This window comes from Brassica oleracea, chromosome C8, assembly GCF_000695525.1.
Source record: "Brassica oleracea var. oleracea cultivar TO1000 chromosome C8, BOL, whole genome shotgun sequence".
NCBI classification, from domain to species: domain Eukaryota; kingdom Viridiplantae; phylum Streptophyta; class Magnoliopsida; order Brassicales; family Brassicaceae; genus Brassica; species Brassica oleracea.
Genome location: NC_027755.1, coordinates 25,849,882 through 25,861,577, shown reverse-complemented (window position 1 = coordinate 25,861,577; position 11,696 = coordinate 25,849,882). Strand labels below are relative to the sequence as shown.

The window sequence follows — 11,696 nt, the reverse complement described above, 5'->3', positions numbered from 1 at the left end:
TGCTATTTTGGAATTTGCACCCAAAAAAAAAATTGTTAGACAAAAAATAGGTTTAGATAATTTGGGAATTTTTCCATTTTCTATTTAATTTCTTTATTTTTAACATATATAATAAACTAAATTAATTTGTTTTAAATTTTAGTTAAGTTAATTTAGGAGTATAATAGGCAATTTGGAAGGTATTAGCTTAATGAGACAATTACACTTTGGAATTAGCATAATAATGTACCTGTTTTTTTGGGTCTAAACAAACAATTTTCCCAATCTTGGGCTGACAAAAAAAGAAGAACTGAATCTTCAATTTGTTTGAAGTTTATTTTCAATCCCAAGCAATGCTAAACAAAACAGATACGTTGGCACTGATTAAACCGAAGTGACCCGAGAAAAAAGGAGATACATTGAACCTGGACGTGAAGGAACTCAATCAAGTTGTGTGAGGATATTCCGAATTTGTCTACTGATCCTTTTGGCAATAATTGTGGAAAATATCTATTTCATTATTTTTTTTTTTTTTGCCTTTTTCTAATACTGTATAAATTGATCCATTATTTTAAACTAAGTGTTCTACCCGCACTTGCAGGCTTAATAATTTTACAGAAATTTGTAAATAGATATATTATCAGTTCAAAAATCATTACAATAAATTATTTTTATGCTTTTGAAATATTTAATAATTAATTAAATATTAATTTTCAATACAATAAAGTTTTTATTTTAATAAAACATTTTTATTACGTAAAATAAACTTGAAAACATTCATATATACATAAAACTCTACACATGGACTTATCTTTATTTTAAAAACATTATGATGTAAATATTTGTGAATAACATTAATGAAATTAATGAAATTTGGTCTGAATTTATGGGTAGTTATATATTAACATATCTAATCTAATTATTTATTAAGGGTAATAAAAACTTTAAATACTCTATTTTTTAACGTGAGAGCGAAAAAATCACTTCGCAAATAATAATATAAATATTTTTGAATTCTTTGCTAATTTTTAAAAAATTATCGCAATGATTGATTTTGATTATCATAAGAAATTTATCTTAAAAGATAGATAATTCATTATATCTTATGTGATATATACATATATTAAAATAGAGTCGGTTTAATATTACGAAACCAAATATAATATAATCATATATATAATATTTTTAATATTACTAAAGTAAATATAATATAAATTTAACAATGATACTTTCGTTAGAATTTTAGTTCATTCTCAAGATAATTAATAATTGAGGATAAATAAAATATCACTAAATCTTAAAATATGTGAAGCATCACAAATCAGCAAATTTACTTTATAAATAATAATATAGATATTTTGTATAACTTGGAATTGGTATTCGATTTCATAATTTGTTTAAAAAATAGATAAATCGTGTCAGTATATCATTATAAATTTGTTGAGATTCTCTTCTAGCAAACTAAAGGTTTTACAGAAATAATTATCTCCCAGCGCGATTTATTCAAATAACTGATGACGCATCACATTGTATAGGTGTGAATCGTATTAAATCAGTATAGGAAAAATAATACCGCTCGATATTGATTCTCGTTTTTTCCTATTATTCTATTACGTTGACACTATATTTGCGAAGTGATTTATACATGTCGTCGCTGCAAACATTTTCGCTGACAAAAATGATATGGCACTTAAAATAGATGACATGGTTTTAGAAAATAGTGACATGGCATCGTATTAATTGTGAATGTAAAATTTCTTTATAAAAATTTAAATTTTTTTGCAGAAATTTTAAGTACGGTAATAAAAATAACTCATATATCATCATTAATGTTAATTTTTCATATAAATATTTATTTATGGTAAAATATTAAATATATTAATAATTCATATATCACAATTAAAATAATAATATATACGTATATACGTATCTCACATTAATAAAAATAAACTAAATAAAGTAACACTAATCCAAAAAAAAATTGATAGTTAAATATTTTAATATTATATAAATTTATCCTTTCATCTTCATCATTTAAATTAACAAAAATATTTTTCAGTTTAAATAAAACAAACAAAGTTTCAAATTTATTAGAATTTATATTTATATGTAAATATATATATATATATATATATGAAAATAGTGACATGACATCATATTAATTGTGAGATGTAAAATTTCCTTATAAAAATTTAAATTTTTTTGCAGGGATTTTAAATATGGTAATAAAAATAACTCATATATCATCACTAATGTCAATTTTCCATAAAAATATTTATTTATGGTAAAATATTAAATATATTAATAATTCATATATCACAATTAAAATAATAATATATACGTATATACGTATCTCACATTAATAAAAAGTATCTCATATTAATAAAAATAAACTAAATAAAGTAACACTAATCCAAAAAAAAATTGATAGTTAAATATTTTAATATTATATAAATTTATCCTTTCATCTTCATCATTTAAATTAACAAAAATATTTTTCAGTTTAAATAAAACAAACAAAGTTTCAAATTTATTAGAATTTATATTTATATGTAAATATATATATATATATATGTAGATATTTAAAATTAGATGGGAAGATATATACATATATTTAAAATACATAATCATTAAAGACAATAATACAATTAAAATTATTTTATAAAATCTAATTTTATCTTTATTAAAAATTAAATAAAATCAAATTTAAATAATTATACCAAATCAAAAAAAAAATAAGATACAAAAATACATTTATGATTTTTATAACTATTGAAGTTAAATTATAAATTAATAATGTTGAAATATAAATCAAAATTTTCTTTTGAAATAAAAAAATGTTATGTTAAAATTATTATTTCTGCGCATGACGCAGGAAAACTCCTAGTCCCCTAGACTATATTCGCGAAATGATTTTGCCACAAGTCATTTCTACAATCAATTTCACAAAACAAATATGACATGACTACTGAAATTGATGGCATGACTTCCGAAAAAATATGACATGGATAATTTTATTTAATATTGATTTATATTTTTTGGCAAACTTTTTAGGATATGGTAATAATTCATATATTACATTTAATATTGATATTTCTTTTTGGTAAACTTTTTTTAAATATAGTAATAGAACATACATCATCTATAAAATAAATATATTCATATATAACATTTCAAATTTTGAAATATTATTACTTTTGTATAATTATACAATTTGTATTACCAAAGCTTTCAAAAATTTCTACTATTTAAAAAAAAATATATATCTAATCGTAAGATAATTAGTTTCTTATATATCAACAAATTTTATAAATATTGTTTAGGCTTAATTTTTGATAATTATACAATTTTATATCATTTTTATTAGTTTTATACAAATTGATTTAATATATATCAAATCTATATTAAATATTAGTAAGAAAATAGTAAAATCTATACTCCCTCCGTTTCGATTTAATTGTCGTTGTAGGAAAAAATTTTCGTTTCAAAATAAGTGTCGTTTTAGAGTTTCAATGCAAAATTTATTAAAAAGATTCTACACTTTATTTTTCTATTGGTTGAAATATGGTTAAGTGTATAGGTAATTGTGCTTTTGTTTTGGAAATATACAAAATCATATGTTTTCTTAATCCGTGTACATAAACCTAGAAAGGCAAGTAAAATGAAACGGATGGAGTAATATTTAATAAATTTTATTTTTAAATATAAGTTAGATTTAAAAAATTCTTACTGCACATGATGCAGGAAAACACCTATATTGAGAAGTGATTCGCCATGTGTCATCACTATATTAATTTTGAAAGATAAAAGATGACAAGGCATACTAACAATGATGACATGGTTTGAAGCAAATTGTGACATGGACATTTACATTTAATGTTAGTTTATATTTTTAGTAAGTTTTTTAAAATATGGTAATAAATTATAGATGATAATTAATATAACAGTAGATATGGTATTAACTTATTGATCATTATTAATATAACAATAAATAATATAAATATTAGAAATAGAAATATAATAAGATTTTAAATTTTTTTGAAATATTATATAGTTACATTTTTATAATTATATAATTTTTGTTACTAAACAATTCCTTAAAATTTATGCAGTTTTTTTTTTTAAATGTAATTTTATTATCTCAACACCATTAGCTTCTTTTTAATATCTACAAATTTAAGAAATATTATTTAGTTTTATATTTTGATAATTATATACCTAAAAATTTGTTTTAATTTATAGAATTTGATTTATTATATCTTAATCAAAAGATATAGATAAAAAATCTTTCCAAAATTATAATGTGAAATATATTAATAAATTTTTGCTTAATTTTTTATTTATATTATTTTTTTAAATATAATTAAATTAAAATAATAATTAAATATTGTAAACAAAATATAAAATATAAAAATTAACAAAATGTTATTTTAAATATAATTTAAATTTTACAACTTTTATTTCTGCACATTGTGCAGGAAGACACTTGGTGTCTTGTATATTAATTGAGAAACATTACAATACTAGATGATAATACGTGCGTATGCGCATAATGAGTTTTTTTACTTATGTTTATTCATTAAGTGGTTTTAATATTTTATAACACTACAATCTTTATCGATTGTAAAATGACGAATACAAATATTGATCTCTTAAATTATCACCCATTTTAATTATTTTTACAACTTCTTATGAACAAAAGAAATTTAAATTTTGCGGCTGACACAAACCACTAAAACCTGATAGGCAACATTGATTGTAAAATGACAAAAGAGAATTAGTTTTTTCTCCTCTCGATTTGTTTACTATTGACTCTCCATAAGTGATTTCATTTTCTACATCTATCAAAATTGTGCTTTCGTTATTGTTTGTGTTTCATTAATATGAATTTTGTTTCTTTTTTTTTAACTTCTATTAATTAGGTGAATTACATAAGTATCAATTTAAAAAGATGAACATCTTTAAAAATTTGTTCATCTCCAGATACATATCTAAGAATCAAATTTCTAAAGAAAATCATCGGCAAACTCTATTCACAGGTTAGTGTTCAAATCTAATATATCAAACTGTTATAAAATATAAGTTCGGACTCAAAATATAAATGTATGTCTAGTATATATTTACCTGTTCGGTCTAAAAAATTATCTAATTCTAAAACAACAAAACAAATTACTTATTTTATTAACCTACGCTTTTGAGGTTTAGTTACTTAAGAGTATACCGATAAAAAAATATATATAATATTGTACCATTCTACTATATGTAAACTATGTATAAACTACGAAATGTTTGATTTATTAAATAAAAACCAGAAAACTTATAATAAATAGTTCAAATCTCTCATTTTTACAATTATAATAGCTAGTTAGGGTTTATTGAGAAACAAATATTAGACGAATGATCAAAACTCTCATTCTTCGAACAAAGTAAAAAAAGGTGATTGAAATCTTGTCATGATATTTCATTAAAAGCTTTTTAGGAATAAATATCAAGACTAAATTATTTAATATGAATGAAATAATATATATATATATAGTGCTTCCATTATTAAAATCACTTCGATTTGAAGAAGTGTATTTCTGGAATTGTCAGGATAAAATAACATATTAGAAACCACCTATTTTAAAAATAATTTGTATGCATAAAAGTATATACATTAGAGTAAGCACATAAATCAAAACCAATACCTTTTATTAATTTACAATCATGTTTTTGGCAAATAAATCAAAACAATCATTTTATTTACTTTATATGGTATATAATCAAACTTTAGTGATAATTACATATATATATATATAATATTTTAATATAAATATTTATTATTGACAGTTCCTACTTATATAATTTTATTAACATTTGTATATTTGCTGTAGCAAAAATTTAAACCGTTAATCACAAAAATATTTATGTGAGATTTTTAAATATAAATTTCAAAATTAAAATATTAAGATCTCAATAATGTTTCACTGCAAATTTTGAAATTAACATATTTATATATTTAGTATATAATTTAAACGATTTATGATCATTTGTATATTGCTTAGACAAAAAAGTTAAATCATTGATCACAAAATTTTCAATGTGGGACTTTTACCATTTCTATTAATCTATAGTCATTTTAAAAATTCAAAATATAACATATAAAAATATATAATTTTTTTATTATATGCTTAATGTGATTTTCTAATTTATTTTAATACTATAAACTTATACAAAAAAGAGAAGATACAAAAATTGTTATCAAATATGTATTATTCATAATCATTAATTGTCATATATATATGTTAATCATGTTAGGTGATTCCGTAACTTTTATTTAAGAAAATAAAGAATATTCTTTTGTACACTACTAATCAATTTGATAGTTAGTTTAATAAAAATATAATATATATTTATATGGATCAACTTATTTTTCTAAAAATTCTAAGAATCATCATAGTGTTGACACATGGCTACAAAATATGTTGTAATGCTCTGGAATTAATATACAGGGAGTTTTTGGTAGTCGCGTATCATCACTAGAATGATTCTTAGAATCCTTCGAAAAATAGGTTGGTTCAACTAAATATATAATAAATTTTTTATTAAACTAATCATAAATTCCTTAAATGTTCGTCATTATTTCCTTAAATAAAAGTTAAGGAATTGAATAATGGTCTTGCTAAATGTTAACATAACCGGAAGCCCTTTAGTCCAGTGGTTTAACTAAGGGTTCATTAATGCTTCTACACCAGCATGTCCAGGTTTCAATTCCCGGAAAAAATGATTTATTAAACAATTATGAAGGCTACGAAGGAAAGACTTACAAGAGATCTTCAACATGGTGCAAATAAACCCGGTTAGGCGTGGATCTTCGTAGGACGGCTTTGGTGATGCAGTTAGATGTAGATCCTAATAAAGCTAGTAGTATTGTCGGTTTTCGAATCGTTTATATAATCTTTCTCATAATTGTAATATCCTAATAAATCAGCATTAAAAAAATGTTAACATAACGATGCTAACTTATATACAAATATTATACTGACTGGTTAGAGAGTTAATTTTGTGTTTACCTGACCATATATATTTTCTTACATCCAATAATACATACACCATATATAAGCTGAACACAGGATGCGGGCTGGTCATGTTCTTATGCCCGCACAGGGTGCGGACCGGTCACCTAGTTGTTAGTAAAACGAAACCAAATGATTATAAAACCAAAATTTGAAGCAATTTTAATTAACAACTAGATCTCGATCTAATAGATCATTTATTGTTTAAATCTAATTATTGATAGCCCAATAAAAATTTTTGGGAGACCCAAAATTTAAATGATAAGATTATAGATTAAATGTAACATGACTTTATAGAAATATGTTCATTAGGTCCATTTTTTTAAAATGACACATAAATCAAAGTTGTGACTTATGTTTTAATATATAAGATTTATTTTTACGAGAAACTAATATATATAAGATAAAAACCAGTATTATTTATAAGACGATGGTTAACTATATTCCTAAGAGTTGACATTTCCCAGTTTTCTGTCTCATCCGTCATCATGAATTTAGCCAAACTTGAGTGTGCCCTCAGTCTCGTGATGTTCCTGACCACTCTGCTGCGTATCTAATCTCCCTTTCTCAGTCCTGGCATGCACCCCTTCTTTCAACAAGTTAAGCGACCTCTGGAAAGAACCTCCGGACCACATCACTTTAAGATTGAATACACAAAATAGTTTCTAAGACAATGTTCGAAAACCAAGAAAAATTGTCGGATGTCATCATCTTATAACTGGATTAGGAACGCTAGTATACACAAAGACAAAAATCAGAAACTATATATACAACATAAATACCATAAGCTTGTCCTGAATAATCACTAATCGAACACCTTGTAGAATCAATCAGCCAGAGATTCTCTTGCTCTTTCTACTATCAAGCCATCAAGATAATTCTTATACATATAAAAAGCTACGCCCGGGATGGCGAAGATGATTGCGGCAATCTTAGCCACAGTCAGCTTGTCGTCGAACACCACAAGTGCTGCAAGAGGTGTAACAATGAGAGAGAGGGTACCGATAAGGTTCGAAAACAGCGAAGAAACCAGAAATATAAGTGCCACAGCTGATACAGAACCCAATTGCCATGAAACTGATGTCCCGACAAGAGTTAAAACATACGACACGTGACCCTTGTGAAACTCTTCCATCTCCATTCTCAACATCTTCCACTCCCCACTCGCAAACAACCCGATAACAGAAACACAAGATGCCACCAGAGATGTGTAGATTTGCATTTCAAGAACCATAGCAAACGTCTCTTTCTTGATGATCTTCTCGAATGAAAATTGCATAAGAGAAAGCTGAAGAGAGTAGATGAGAGAAGCAAGAAGTGTAAGCAAGCACCCAATCACGTAAATCCACTTAGAACCTCCGGATGGACTGTTTGAATCATCGTCAAGAGCAATCACTAGAGCAGAGACAGTAAGGAAAAATATTGACATGACAGTCCAAAAAGTGATCTTCTCAGAATTGATTAAATAAGAGAAGACAGCATTGAAAATCAACTGTGTGCCGCAAATAAGCGAATAAGCTGAAGCAGATTGTCCAAACCAATAGCGAGACCAAGAGAAAGATAGATCCAAACCAGAGTCTTGAAGGAACAGTAGGAAGTGCGTGGAGAAGCAGGAAGGAGACAAAGAGGGAGATAGAGAATCAGAAAGCCAACGGTTTGGACAAGAGTGGAGATCCATTTACTGTTTCCTCCTTGGTCGTAGTAAAAGCGACCGAGAAGAACAGCTTCGGCTTGAGCAGAGATGAGGAAGAAGATGCTGATAAAAACAAAGATCCACCATTGACTTCGTTTTAAATGCATGATTTGAGGAAGGACTTCTTCACTACTTGCTTCATCTTCTTCCTTTAGCAGAAACGATTCTTCTTCATCTGTCACAAACAAACAACATGTATAGTTCGTAGCTCTCAACCAACTTATCAAGAAAGCCCCAAAAATTTCCAATCAATTTTGGTTCAGCGAATCAGAGAAGGACGTACGACGGGAAAATAAAATCTGATGGATGAATGAATGATTTTTATAACGAAAGTAGATGTAAAAGGAAGATTACCAATGTTGAGGGGAGAGTTCACTGATGGATGAATCATTTCTGTTTCAAAATATGAAGCCGTCTCTTTTTTATATATATTTTTTTTCTCTTTCCGGGGAGGAACTACGATATTCGACTTTTCAAAATCAGAAATAAGAATAATTATGAACACCCATCTTCGCTCCACACGATTCTCGTCCGCAACAGTACAACAGATACAGGGTATCTCATACACCAATAATTGCGCTTCAGCGGGAAGCGTTACACCGAGAGGATGTGTAAAATAATGTAAAAATTGGAGATGAAAAGTAATGTGGTCACTAAAATTCAAAGTTTTTATAATTGTATCACTGTTCAGTTATATAATTATCCATAAAATCACAAATGTTATCAAAATAATACACTTAAAACAAAAATAGTAAATATTATATAAACTAAAAATTAAAATTAACTTAAAATATTAAAAATATATAGAAGTATGAAAAACTAGGATTAAAATAGTAAATAACATGGTTGACAAATAAAAACAGTAAATAAAACTAAACATTGAAAAACAAAAGAAAAAAAAACACTAAACATTGACAAAATAATAAATAACTAGGTTAAGATCCGCGTCTTGCGCGCAATCACCATTATATATAAAATTATTTTATGTATTAAATATTTTTACATATTATGAAATAATAAATATATATTAAATAATTAAAAGTCAGTAACTATTAAATATATAATTTAATTGGTGCGAACATATAAATCAATTTTATTAATCCAAAAAATATTTTTTTTTATATTTGATATGATATGTAATTAAATTTAAATGATACTAACATAGATAATATATTTTAGTATATTTTTAATATTAATGTCTATTAAATGATGATTTCTACTCATATAATTTTTTTTTATCATTTGTAACTTTTATAGAAAAAAATTTAAATTAATGATAGTAAAATTTTCATTGTGGGATTAATAGTTTTAGTAATTTATAATTTTAAAAAAAAAAATAAGTTGCCAAAGATCGTTCAAAACTTTTATCAAAAAAATTGTTCAAAGTAAATTTTGAAACTAAAATATTGTATTTTATATGGTTTATAGTTTAATTTAAAATGATATATTTATTAATCTTAATAATTAATTAAATTAGACTTTTTACTTATATAATTTTTTTTTATCATTTATATTTTATCATAACAAAAATTTTAAACCATGGATCATGAAATTTGAATGTGAGACTTTTAACAGTTTTAGTAATTTATATCCGTTTGTAAAAATTCAAAATATAAGATATACATAAAAATATAAAATTTTATTATATGGTTATTGTGGTTGTTTAATTTATTTAATAGTTTAAAATTAAATAAATATGATAGAAGATACACTAGTTTTTTTCAAATCTTTATTATTCAAAATCATTAATTGTCATATATACTTTAGCCACATTAGGCAATTCCGTAAATTTTATTTAAGGATATAATAAAGTAAATTAATGATGAATTTATTGTTAGTTTAATAAAAAATTTATTATATAATTAGATGGACCAACATATTTTTCTAATAATTCTTAGAATCATTTTAGTGATGACATGTGCTACAAAAAGAAGTTGTAATTAATGCTTTTCAAATAATATATAAGGGATTAGTCACTAAAGTGACTATACATTAAATTCACTATTGTGATTATACATTAAATATTGTTTGTATATAGCATCAACTGATTAAATAGCCGGTAAAGTAATGTATATCTTTTACACATCTGATGTTGTGCATGATCAGTCGCAAAAATAGTCTTGAAATGGCAATAAAATGAATATTCATCGGTTCAATATAACAAAACAACATATGGTTAACATATGAAGTAGTCAGTCATTAAATGTCCTTTAACACATTGACAAAAAAAAATGTCCTTTAACACATAGAAGAAACTCACGTACGAAAAAGAAAGCTCCTATATGTTTATGTGCTTAAGTCTCGGTGAAAAAGTGATGATGTAAAGCAGAACGAAGCCATAGAGAACAGAGCATATTAGCCTTAGAGAAAAAAATAGATATTTCAAATAAATTTAAAAAATCATCATTGTGCCACATCACAAATTTCTCTCACTTTCAAAACACTCTCTCGTTTCTCTTTCTTATGCAACCAAAGGATAGGAGAACTATCGTCAATTCATTGTCAAACCAGCTGGGCCTACCCCATGATTCTACTAAAGTTCCATATATGATGTATGTATTATTGGATGTAAAAATGGATGTGGTCAGCTAACCATAAAATTAACCCTCTACCCCATGATTCTACTAACTTTCATTTAGCAAAACCATTTATAAATTAACATGACTATGTTCTGATTTATCTAGATATTTACATGTTAGCTGATAGGCTCATGGATCCACTACAAATAAGCCTGACATATATTAACACCCAAACGGGTCCATTATAGAGCCCAAACAACTCTCAGCAAAACAATCTCCCACAATCTCCGCCACCGTCAGCTACATAACCATGACCCCGATCTCCACCGCTAGATCCATATTCGTTAGCTCCAATCTCTTCTTCTCTGATAGTATAAAAGGTTTTGGTTTTTCAAAGTTTTGAACAGACAGAACAAAAACAAAGCAAAAATATTATGAGGAAGAAATTAC

The 11,696-nt window shown here is 25.2% G+C and overlaps 1 pseudogene; it reads right to left on the bottom strand.

The window, feature by feature from the left end:
- Positions 1-7,726: 7,726 nt before the first annotated feature.
- Positions 7,727-9,286, bottom strand: LOC106308221 (annotated as a pseudogene).
- Positions 9,287-11,696: the final 2,410 nt, after the last annotated feature.